The 13,485-nt window shown below is 37.3% G+C and overlaps 1 long non-coding RNA gene and 1 pseudogene across 1 annotated transcript in view; one reads left to right on the top strand and one right to left on the bottom strand.

The window, feature by feature from the left end:
- Window positions 1-13,485, bottom strand: part of LOC112064562 (uncharacterized) — a 94,446-nt gene that overhangs the window by 73,847 nt on the left and 7,114 nt on the right. The window lies entirely within an intron of this gene.
- Window positions 6,009-6,835, top strand: LOC102994571 (exosome complex component RRP43-like; annotated as a pseudogene).

The following is a 13,485-nucleotide window of genomic DNA, read 5'->3' as shown; positions in this document are numbered from 1 at the left end:
GGGGAGGGGGTAAGATATACATAGAGATAGAGATAGAGATGGGGGTGGAGAGAGAGAGAGAGAGAGAGAGAGAGAGAGAGAGAGAGAGAGAGAAGGGGAGGCAAACTTATAGTTACAAACCAGATTAAGTGCTTTGAAGAAAAAACCCTATGGTGCTTATTCGTGACCCCAAAATGTAATAATCACTGATCAAGCCTCACTTACTTGATTCCATACATTGCATTCCTGTTTCTGTTTATCTGTCTCAAGTCAGAATGGTGTCATTAGATTTTTTTTTTTTAGTATACACGACTATTAACAGAGTCAATAAAGAAACGTTAATTCAGCCTCGCCTCAGGACACGTAGAGAACAATTTTGTTTTATTTTTATTTTCCTCCATCTTGAATCATTCTCTTTCCTCAGCTTTCCTAACATGAGACTTTCTTCTTTTCCTCCCACCTTCCTGACCATTGGTTTGGTTTTTTGATGTTACCTTTTTCTCATACTTTAAACATTGCAATTTCCCAGGCAGGTTGTGTCCCTCTTTTCTTCTCCCTCTTCCCTCTCCTTAGGCAACCTTGTCCATGGTCCATGGGTTTGAACGCCAATTATGGTTGTGCACACAAAAGCTGTACGGTTGTACATCAATGGTCTAGACCTCTCCTCTGAGCTTCAGGCCTGTAGCCCTCTTCTCTTTGGATATTTTCACTTGGATATTTCAAAGTCAATAGCTCAAAACCAAACATGTGGTTTTCCGTTAATCCTGGCCCTCTGCCTCAGCACCTCTGCCTTTCCCCACTGAGCACCAATGGCACATCCAGTAACCCAGGGACATTTTTGTAAAACGCCCTCTCTCCAAAGCTTCTATATCCATTGCATTACAAATAAATATGTAGTGACTCCTTTCTGCTCTCTTCTTTTCTCCCACCATCATCCCAATCCAAACTCTCATCTCTTCTTTCTGGATTATTTCAGGAACCTCCCATGAAAGGTACCCATGTACAGTCAATGTGGTTTTCCATACTGCAGCCAGAATATTCCTTTCAAAATACAAATTCTGGCCATACTGTTCCCTTTTCCCCCCTCTCCTGATTAAAATGTCTGTGGTTTCCCATTGCCTTTAGTGTGAAAGCTCAAATTTCATTACATAGCCTGATCTCTGCCTCCTTTTTGTATTTCAACTTCTTCATTCCCACACTGGGTCTTCACTCCGTGGAGTGTTCCTCCCTTTTCCTTTCTCCCGTCCCACAGCTTCCTTCATGCGAGAACACCTGCTGTTCTTTTAGATCTCAGTTCAGTCCTGACTGCAGGCAGGAAGTAGTTCCTGACCTTCCTAATTAGGCAATAGTCTCCTAGCACCTTCTTCTCCTTTAAAGCACTTATACTGTGGCAGTTTCATATTTTCATAGTTATCTCTGTAATCCTTTGCAGAATGCTGTCCCCTCTAGAATGCAGGCTCTGTATGTAGGGGTCTCTCTCACTGTCATGCACACACACTTGCGCAAGTGTGTGCACACACACACACACAAACCCCACGGGCACTTTTCTCACCTTTAGAGCTTTAGTTTCTAGAACAGTATCAGCCCCAGAATAGAATCTCAAATACTTACTTGAAGTAATAAATGGTATCCAGACTGAGTTCAAATGTGAATTTTATATCAGTTTGTTTTCCTTAAGATTATATGAACCTACATGAACAAGATTTTGTTCAAAGTATCTATATAGATAAGCAGAAGATGGTGGTATATGCATTTAATTCACCCGCAAAAATAAATGAATATTTCCTAATATAAATCAAAAATTGGTTTTTATATCCCAGTCTTAATCAATACTTTTAAAGTTAGATTTTTAAAAATTCCATCATAAATGCAGATATTCCTAGTACCACATATTGAGGCTAAGAATATACTCAACTTTATTTAATGAGATTTGGTCATATTCCAGCCAAAACAAATGTTCTCTCCTTCCATCACATAGAAGACATAACGTATGGATCTTAGAAATCCATCACAAATGTCAATATGAATACCTGAACTTCATATCTTTGGGAAAAGGCCAAATCTCTCTAACATCTTCTGGTTTCAACATTCTTCACCCGCTCTTAAGAGCAAGAAAGGTAGACACATGTTTGGAAGAGTTAGTGACATCATTTACATTCCATTTAAATGTACAGTACAATGGTCACTAGATGCCAGAAGCCACGATTATTGAAGACTGAAGTTCCGGCTTTTGCACACTTACAGAACTGGAGGAGGAAAAGTGAGGGAAGAGAGGTGAAGAGGAAAGAAGGGAAATTTTTAAAAAGAAGGTAATGAATAACACGGAAGAGATTTGAATCCATTAGCAGCATCTTGATGATAACATTTGACAAGTCTCCACTCCAAAGATTAAGACCTATCTCCCGAGGAAGGGAAAGAATACGAGCACCCCCAGGACACTGAGAATCCTTTATTTTTCACAGAGCCCATCCACAAGTGACACTTCCTTTCAGTTTATGATGAGGGTTGCAGTGGTGCTCCAGAAATGATCATACTCTTATAAGCATCAAATCAAAAGAAAGAAATACAGGGAGGAGGAAAACACACCTTATTTTTTAAAAAATCCACATACACCTAAAATACATACCTCAAAAAACATAGCTTTCTTCCTAGCTTTTCTTTTTCCAAATTTCAAAGGCAGGACAAATGCCCGTAACAATAGGGAAGAGTTAGAAAAACTACAATATAAATATGTATTTTGTGGTCTTTGCTAAAACCTGCATTTGAAGTTATACTTCATGGTGGCTGCTTTAGAAATGTCAATGCCAGGACAAACTCAAACTTTCCATAATTTGATCTGTTGCCCAAGACTGATGTGGCACTCGTGTAACTGTTTTTTTTTTTTTCTTTTAAAAAACTATTGCTGATTGCTTCTACCATTTAAAGAATTCCAAATATGAATGAATATTTAGTACACTTTTGAGTGATCAGTGCAAAAAAATATGCAGGAATTTAAAACAAACAAATGGCCTTTTCCCAACACTGAGAAGAAGCCTCTGGAATTATCCTTAACATATAAACATCAGTAGAAATATCTAGGAAAGTTACTCCTCTTTTTCTGCTTAAGCTGAAGTGAAGATATTCAGTAAGCATTTTAAAAATACCAAAGCATGTTGATTGAACTTCCTCTACCAATTAAATTTATTAGCTAATTGCTCAGTGTTCCACCCAATTTTTTTCTAGGACATGAGCTTTCAACTAAATCAAGGAACTATTAAAAAGAAAAGTGAAAATATGACAGTAAGTACTTAGTAAGTACTTAATACAGGTCGGCTAGCTACAGTTTTATCTAATGTGTGTTCAATACGTATTTAATGTTTTTTCAAAGTTGCATTTTACATTATTTAATGAAGCTATACCTGGATGACTAAACTGATATTTCCCTTGAGATGAAAGTCCAAATTAGACCCACAGTAAACAGCATCATTGATGCCACATGATCTACAGGAAACACACCTCTCCTCTTTTGCTGCTGTCTATGTCATTTTGAGTCTAATTACACAGATTAGTAGTCACACACTCACACACAATCTTTAGGAAACTTACAGGCTATTTTAAAGGAATCAATGATTAGAGTGGAAATATTTTCCTCTGTGGATCTACATGTCCTATATAGTTGGAAGTAAATATTTATTCTAGTTTTCAGTTCCCAGAATTGACTTACTTTCCTTGTAGGGGTAAAAATACATGGTTTAGTGGCTTCTGCATGCACACACAAGCACCACACACACTTCTGTCACTTACAAGAGAGATACTCTCTGGAGCCTGGAATTCTCCCTTCAGCAACGTACATTTAACCTCCATTTAGGTCAATGAGAACTACAGGCAGGTACGAGGGCCTGGGGAGTAGGAATTTTTAGCAGGTAATTGTTACAGAAACAGAGTGTAGAGAGCACCTCACAGAAGAATCAGAGGTGAATTCACCTTAAATCTTTGCTTTGAGCCAAGAATAACCTAAAACCTAACGTATTCTTTCAAAAAATCTTACTTTATAATACTCAGAACAAAATAAGTTTCCATGAGTCCTCTGTTTCTCATTTCAACCCAGTGTACTTTGTATCATTACACTCAAGAAAAAAATAAATTAATTAACTACTGTAGGCCAATCAATTTGTTGGAAATTCTCCATTAATCTAGAAAAGTACTTTCTCTCAATACATATGTTCAAAGCACACTCAGATCAAGTGGTTTAAAAAGAACTCTACATTTCTGGATCTCACCTAATTTTGCATTAAAAATGTAATAAATTTTCAAAATCAGTAAAGAAAAGGCTTACTAAACATTGGTTGCAACCAGTAGTTTCCAGAGCTAGTAATGGATAAAATAAACCAAGTAAGGCCCTTTCTGAGGGAATGGTGGGGCATGTCACGAAACAGTAACAAGAATTGCTTAGGTATTTCATTTATTTAGGTATTTCATTTTATTTATTCAGTTATTCAACAGTATTTATTGAGTACTTACTGTGTTTCAGGCAATGTACAGGGTGCTAGGGATAGAGTGATGAGCAAAATGATGTCTTCACTGAGTTTAGATTTTAGCAGGAGAGACAAGTTTTAAATAAATATGGCACAAACAGTTGTGGGGGGATGATATTTTGAAGTGTTAACTTATATATTTTCTATGTAGTTTCACGGGGCTCTTGGACCTTCCTGATTTAATTGATTAACACCTTCTATGATTTTTACCTCTAGGAAAGGATGCCACAACTTAAAGAAAAAAATAAATAAATAAACCAAACAAGTCTTAGCTTGGTCCTCAGGAAGAAGCAGGAAAACTCAGGTAATAGAAAATGTATGAATTAGTGAATTAGATTGTACTCTATGCTGAGAGTACAGTTTCTTGGAGGATCATACTTTGAAAGCTAAGAAAGACTTCCAGCTCCCTGCTTCCTCCTCCATCTGGTCAGGCTCCAAATGAGGAAAGAACAGAAATCCTAGACTGGGTTGGGAATCCAGTATGGAGAGACCATTGCCCCCTCCATGTGGAGTCTGAGATGCTGGCAGAGTGCAGGCTGCAAGGTGAGTTGAGGCAAGTGGACCTGAGTTGGCTCAGAGAGCTTTTTGCATCTCATGACAGAATAGTTCCCTTGTGCCAAAAAGATGGCAAAGGGCCTCTCAGAGATTCCTGTGTCCCACTGGACCACGGGCCTACAAATCTTTTGCTCAGGGATCCAAGAGGTTCTTGGGAAAGAAGGAAGACAGAGAAACCCACCAGACCTGAATGAGTTCGGCAGGTAGGACTCAAGATGTCTGTGTGAACTGGGCATTGAAGCCCAGGTCAGCAGACAACTCAGAGGTTCTCCTCCTGGCCGTGACCCTGATCCTCAGGGCCCTTCTCTGAAGCCTTGGCTCTGTGTAAGCCCCTTGGGACTTAGATGCAATCCTGCTAAAGATTATTGTTACCCCACATTCCCTCCCCTCGTGCATCCTTCTCCCCACCCACCTAGAGTCAGCCAATGACACTGGGACAAGGGCCTTTTTCTTTTCTTGGGGACCCACCCATTCTAAACTCTCAATGTTTATTTTCCAACTTTCTTCATGACCCCAGCCCAAGGAAGTTTTATCTAATGAGCAAGAGGACATCTTGATTCTTTACTTATTGGGTAGTTTTCCAAATATTTTGCCCATGCCTTCAGTTCTTTTGACTTTCCCCAAAGAGCAGGATCTTGAAACCTGAAAGCTAAGACTTTACTTATTTTCACTTTGCATTTTGATGTGTTATCTCTTCCCTGAATTTTCTGGAAAAGACCAAAGGGTTCAAAGAAAAGGGAACATATCAGTTAATTTTTTAACACTTTACTCCTCCATAGTTTTTTATGTACAGTGTAATAAGCCATGAATAAAATTGCAGAATTAATGGACAGTTTAAAATACGGTGAAGCAAACTCAGTGTATGAAAGAATTATAAGGAATGAGAGAAGGAATAGAAAAAGAAAATAAAGAAAGTGTGTATTTGTGTTCAAATATGTGTGTTGGACCCGCGGGTGGAAGATGGCGTCTGGGTTCAAAACTGTGGAACCTCTGGAGTATTACAGGAGACTTTTGAAAGTCAACTGCCGTCCTGATGGAAGATAATTTGGTGAATTGAGAACCACAACTGTCAGCGTAGGTTCAGTTGGTACTACAGATGGTTCTTCTTTAGTGAAGCTGGGAAATACTACGGTAATTTGTGGAATTAAAGTGGAATTTGGAGCACCACCAACAGATGCCCCTGATAAAGGATATGTTGCTCCTAATTTAGATCTATCACCTCTGTGTTCCTGGAGATTTCGGTCTGGACCTCCTGGAGAAGAGGCCCAAGTGGTCAGCCAGTTCATTACAGATATCATTGAAAATTCACAGATAATTCAGAAAAAGGACATATGTATCTCTCCAGGAAAGCTTGCTTGGGTTCTATACTGTGATCTCATTTGCCTCAACCATGATGGAAACATTTTGGATGCTTGTACCTTTGCTTTGTTAGCAGCTTTAAAAAAGGTACAGTGGCCTTAAGTTACTATAAGTGAAGAAACTGCTGTAGCAGAAGTTCATTTAAAGAAAAGTTATTTTAATATTAGAACTCATCGGTTGCAATTTCCTTTGCTGTGTTTGATGACACTCTGCTTATAGTTGACCCTACTGAAGAGGAGGAACATCTGGCAACTGCAACCTTAACAGTAGTAATGGACGAGGAAGGCAAGCTATGTTGTCTTCACAAACCAGGTGGAAGTGGACTGACTGGAGCTAAACTTCAAGACTGTATGAGCCAAGCAGTTATAAGACACAAAGAAGTAAAAAAACTGATGGATGAAGTATTTAAGGGTATGAAATCCAAATAAACAACCACCACGTTTTCAAAACAGATTTGTAAAAGCTGTATTTGTTACACTGTGCACAAACGTTTTATACTAAAATAAATATCAAACTACATTCTTCTGAAAAAAAAAAAAGTGTGTGTTGGTGAGGTCTGCATGCTTTGATATGACACTGAGTAAATAGAATTGGTATATACACTATGATGTTATTTTAATTAGATCTTAGTGTTTGAAGAAAGACATGAAAAAAATCATGGAAGTGCTCTGTTGTAACATCAGATTTATTATATGAAACAATTATAATAATAGGTAAATAAACTTCTAAGCACTGAGATTCTAAGATGCACATCAGTTTTTCAAATCACTATAAAAAAAACCCTACATTTTAATTGCATTTAGCAAAATTGCAGAATCCCAAAACAGGCACTGTAACTTCTAAAATCTTCTAAAAACTCCCACAGAGAAAAATACCCACCCTGTACCAATTCTAATCTTCTCCCAGGGACCTCTCTCCCAAGCTCACTTAGTGTTTTGGTCACTGGGTATAGATGAAGAGATAGTATGAACAGAGCCAATAATGTTTCACTCATTTTCATTTTATCAAATTCACTAGTTTTTAAGGTAGCAACAGAAACAGAAGGCCCAACAAGAAAACACCAGAGACTCCTGCTAACTGTCCCTTGATAAACATATCTCATCGAAAATATGTGTGAATAGATGACATTTAAAAAGGCAAAATCTTGACTATTCTTAGCTGACAAATTCTTTGGAAGCTTCTTAAAGGAATAAGCTGGCAATGCTCTCACATTTCAACTTTAAAATGAAAGGAATCTCTGAACTCTCCTTCTTTAGCAACAAACTCCCTTAACCCCTTGCCCCACTCCCATAAAGGAAAAAAAAAAAAAAAACAGAATAGGTTAAGATCCTTAGTATACACACTCCCCTTTTTGCCTAGATCCAGGTATAACCTGGAATCTGGATTTATCCTTCATACCTCATTAGTCAAGTTTAATACTTGTATTTTCCTCTTTAGTTTAGATTGCATTTTCTCACGATTAAAAATGGATAGCTGTGGCTTGGAAATGGGAAACTAGACCATCTCTGAACTAGAGCAAAGTTGAAGACAACTCTAAATATTTTGAAAATATTTTTGGTAATTCCATGAGCTTTCCTGACAATTGGTTACTCTACCCTCACTGAATCCTGTGGTATAAAGTTACACACCCAAAGTTTATGGTACAAGAAAGTACAACTTCAAAGCTTGTAGTAGCAGTTTTTTTTTTTCTTTTCTTTTCTTTTTTTAATTGAATGGTCTTTCCAAGCAAGTCTAATTAGCTAATAGTGTTATAGCTCTGGAGTAGTGAGTTCATTAAAGATATTCAGAGTACTGGTCCTGCAAAGCTTAGCTGCATGTGGCTATTGGATCACATATCTACTTTTCTGCCATGTAAGAAGAAAACATCTCAGAATATAACTATTAGTTGGCTTTGTGGTGTTGGGTCAGTGTGCCAGTCTGAGGTTAGAGCAGAGATGGGATCCCAAGCCCTGGGCTTTGTATTATATAGTATTGTATTTTTGATGTTGTACTTAAGGGTCAATTACTGTTTCCATTATAAGCCCTGTTTTTCAAGGTTTTATAGCTCACCAATTTTCATTTTGGTATGCAAGCTGCATGAATACACAGGTTTTAAAAATAGCTTAAATTGAGCAGTGCCATTTTTAGATATAAAGCAGTAAAATATACTTTTCATTGGTTTCAGTTTGTTTTGGAAGTTTCCAATCTAAAAGTTTATTCTATCTTAAAATGCAAAAATGCGTGTTGTTTTTCATTCATTTTCATAACAACTTTGATGGTAAAAGGAAGCCAGAGTGGATATCAAATGACACTTCAAGGAGGAAAACAATTTAAAAATCTTTTTTGTGTGAAGATTTGTGGGTAAATGTCATTCCAGTCAATGTTCTTAAAAATCAATAAGCTAATCAGTCAATATTCCCTAAGCATGAGCACTATTTCATGCCACTATTGTGACAGGTACTGTGAGAAATGAAACAGCTCCCTGCCCACAATGTGTTTGAAATTCTAGTTAGAGAGAAATACAAAGACAGTAATATTAAGTATCAATATAACAGCAACATACCTGGAAGCATTTAAGTGATAAATCATGTGGCCAAGAATTTAAGAGGCAAAAGCAAAGCAATTCACAGAGTTGTGCAACTTACTGATGCCTTGCAAAACGAACAAGAAATTCCAATGTATGGTAATTGTCCAGATATGGAAATTTACCCATCTAGGGTCATGCGGTCTTAAAAACTCTTTCCCTGACCATCAGAATTAGAAAATCCCTATTTAAGGGCAAAGTTGTTTTCTCTGCCATACTGAATGTTTCCAAATCATAAAAGCAAATTTTCTCTTGCATTAATTTAAACTAAACTTCTTGAAATGGTCCTCTACACAAGCTCTTTTCACTCTGTCACCCGACTCTCACTCCCCAATCTATTCCAGTCTGGTTTCCAGCAGCACTACACAGCTCATACTACTATTGCCAAAGTTACCAATGACCTCCTGTTGCTGCTGCCAGTGAAGAAGGTTTTGCTTTTCTCTTTCACCTAAATTTATCTCGATTTAGAAGAGGGATACAGTTTTCTATCTTTTGTCTCATAATGACGTTTGTCATTTCTTGTTCTACCCAGCATCCATTCCCCTCCCCTTGCGATGGGCACCTCTCTTTCCCTTTCAGGGACTGCCCCATTGGTGTGGAGTTTTGGTGGGAGATAATGGTTGCTTCCCATCAAGGAACCTGAAGGGCCAGAACCTCCTTCTCTTTTCCCCAGAACAGGAAATAGTGCTGTAGGCAGGACTCAGCCAACTACACACTTTCTCCTGGGACTGTAACGCCTGATCAAGTCAGGGTGTAGGGATGGTTAGACATCATATTCATGTACTGGCAGTGACAGAAGACCCCACAATTCTTGCTGCATCACACTTGTTATAGTTCATTCTATGCAGTTCCCCAGATCTCATTTTGTTTTCCAAAACTAGTTCTCCATTTTCTCTTCATTTCTGTTATCTGCAGATATTCTTCAAGTAAATTTAAATTTTTCTTAAAATAGAAAGCCTCTGCTGCTTATAAACAGAATGTTAATAGATATAATTTTCAATGTTTGGCTCTTCTTTATAGCTTTTGCAGATTCATTTTCTACTGTCTATTCTTTATATGTTGCAATTCTTCCGGACAGTTTTTAATGTCCCTTCTCCTTTCACCCTCTGTTACCTACATGGGTTATTTTAACTACTCCCCTGACTTTAGCTATCACCCACATGCTAATGACTGCTAAATCTAGCTAGTCATTCCAAATCTCTCCTCTGACCCTCATATTTCTTTATTCATGCCATTTGTTTTTTCATTTATTCTATAAATAACTTCTACTATGAGGCAGATATATGATAGACAATGGAGAAACAAAGCAATATAGTTTTCCATTTAATGATGGTTAGTCTAGTGGATTCCATAATCTTGTGAAATCTATAAATCCATAAACTTTAACCTAATGGATGTCATAGTCTAGTGGATTCCACAGATGCTATGTAATATTCAACAACTCCACTTGGATATCTCAAAAATAGTGAATTCATCATCTTTCCCTGACATCTGTACTCAAACATTTCTCCTACTGGGATCCCTATTTCAATGAAAGTACTCAACTGCTTATACCAGGAACCTGAGCATTACACTAATTTTTCCTCTTCACTCCGTCCCCACCTCTGCACCAATTATTAAAGCCTGTTCATTCAGCAGTCTCAATATCTCTAGAATGTGTCCACTGTCTGTCATCACTTTTGCTGCTGCCTTATCTATATAGGCCTCCATTCCCTTTTTCTAGGATCAACACAACACTAGTCTTGGTTTTTATGTCCAAACTGCAGCCAGAGTGAACTTGACAAAATTCAAGCCTATTTGTGATGATATTTTAGTTAAAACCCTCTGAAGACTCCATAATAATCTCAAAATAAAATGTAAGCTCTTTTCAAATCCCTTCCTTCTTACATTTCCAACCCCTCACTGATTGGCCTACAAACTTCTCACTCTAGCTACTGAAATTCTCTCACATCAGCAAATGGATTGTTCTCTCTCTCAACTCTCCTTCTACTTGGCATATCTTCCCAGTTTCATATGAATTCCAACCAGGCCAGCTCCACTCATTGCTTAGGTAATTTATCTCTCCCTCTGAAGGCTCACTCTTCCTAAAAGACTGGGTTGTGCCCCTTTTTACAAGTTCTTAAAACATCTTGTTTTCTCCACATCCTAACATTCATTACTCTGTATCATTAATTACCATGTTTTATGGGTAGATTTCACTAGAATGCAAGGCATTTGAAGGTAGAAATCATATCTCTTTCTACATTGCTTTACCCATAGCACACGGCAGATGATCCATAAGCATTAGCTAAACAAATGAATCTTAACATTGCATTATCAAAAACTCAATAACTGTAAAAAAATTTTGTTTTTGTCCAAGCTTTAAATACACTGGATTGATCTGACCATTGACAGATAGTTACCTATCTGAAAAGTAGGGTACTTATGTTTATATGCTGTGATCTGTTGCATCAGTTATCAGATGATGAAACAACAACAGGTTCCAGATATGTCCTCCAATCATACCTCAGCTGTACCACGCAACATACTATCAATACTTTATTTGCTTTGAAATTAGTATGCTTCTGAAAGTATTTTAGAATCCACTAGGATTGGCTACTTAAGGATTACAGAAATCCAGGACCCCAGATATGTAATTACATCCCTCATAAGGATCCTAAGAACCTATTTTTTTTCCATTCCCACTTCCTTATCCTTTTCTTTCTTAACCTTCTTCAAAGGTAAAGAAAAGTGGTCCTGAGATCTAGGGGGAGAGAATGTTCTCCCTCAGGTATACATAAAAGATCATTAAGATCTGAAGCTATCTGAGCCCTAAAGCATACATCTAAAAGATTTATTTTGAGCTGGAGAAGAATAATTGGAAGAGAAACAGTATTGAGTACCTAGTATGTGCCAGGTGTTGCACTGAACTCATATGAGGTAGGTAGATAGACATATAGCCTCAACACATTATAGACCAACACTGTGATACATGAGGATACTTGAGGGTTCCTGAGACCTTTTCAGGGATTCTACAGAATCAAAACTATTTGCATAATAATATTTTTTGCCTTTTTAACCCTCATTCTCCCATGTGTATATAGTGAAGTTTTCCAATGGCTACACACTATTTGATATGACAACAAATTGAATGAAGAAGCAAATACGAGAACCTAGACATTAAAGAGATTTGCTAAAATATAAAACAGTGCCACTCTTCTCACTAAATATTTTTGTTTTGGAAAAAGTCGTTACTTTTCCTGCAAAACAGTTTAATGAAATGGTTTAGTTGTTTTTTAAAATAAACTAATAAATACATGTTTTTAAATGTCAGCTTAAATTTCTATTCGGGTAAATACTGATAGATACAACACCCTATTACTGAATGCCCTCGATAATTTTTTAGTAAAACAAGGTTATTGAGACCAAAAAGCTTGAGAATTGCTGACATAGACAGTGGAATAATCATAAGAGAGGGCATCTAGCCATCAATGATACCACACTGAACAGCACTGGAGCTGAAACAAATCCAAGTGTGGGTGATGACCAGTTTTGACTTAGTGCCCCATTTTGCCATCTCTCAGTCTTCCAGGACTGCAGTGCTAGGATAAAGAGAGAATCATAACCAGTACATCCATGTAAATGTAAGCAGTAAGCTTTCAGTAAGTGGTTGAGGACATTCCTTGTAGGACACTACACTGCCCATTCTCTCGGATCATCAATTCAAAAAGCATTGTTATTTGATGTTATGGAAGTCGACTTTATTGGACATAGCTCTACTGTGCATTAAATTTTGTTTGAAGTATGTGTAAATTAAAGAAAATCTTTGAGTACTTATCTTTCTCCTTTGTGTTTGTAGGTGTGCTGTTTCAGCTAACTCTCAACACTTACTTGGGTATCATGGCAAGAAGGTGTGCAATCAATGTTTGTAAGCTAATCAACTGATTGATTAATTCTTGCCTAAAACCAGAAGAAGGCATCACTTCATTCTTGGTGGACTAGCCTATCAACCATGTAGCAACTTACTTCTATGAGTAGAGGTATTCAACTATGCTCTTATTCAATGTAACCGTCCCATATTCTGAAGGAGTGAATACAAGGTCAATGCAAGTGTCCCCAGTGCCTTGGGAGAAGATTTTAGGGTTTCTATTTTTAATAGACTTTTCCTAAGAGTAGCAAAGCCACCATGAAAAGAACAGTTAATGAAACTTGTTTTCTTCATTACCAAACTTAATATAAATACTTCCACGTGAATGTTCTTTTCTCTTCTTTAAATTATTCATGAAGTCTATCTTTGCCAGAGTTGGGGGGTTGTGATATACAAGAATAATCTCAGAAATTATTGCAACAGGAGAGAAGTAATATAATAATACTTTAAACCCCAACTAATATAAGGAACAATTCATAATCCCCCCAAAACACAATACAATAAAATTAAGAATGCAGGTTAACCCTTAATTTGACCTACATTGAATAATTATCATGTAGAGGTAAAATCATAGATAATTTCAAGGTCTCCAGAAGACTTCAGTTTAA

The sequence above is a fragment of the Physeter macrocephalus genome, chromosome 2, assembly GCF_002837175.3.
Source record: "Physeter macrocephalus isolate SW-GA chromosome 2, ASM283717v5, whole genome shotgun sequence".
In the NCBI taxonomy this organism is placed as follows: domain Eukaryota; kingdom Metazoa; phylum Chordata; class Mammalia; order Artiodactyla; family Physeteridae; genus Physeter; species Physeter macrocephalus.
This window is presented reverse-complemented; position numbering and strand designations above follow the sequence as displayed.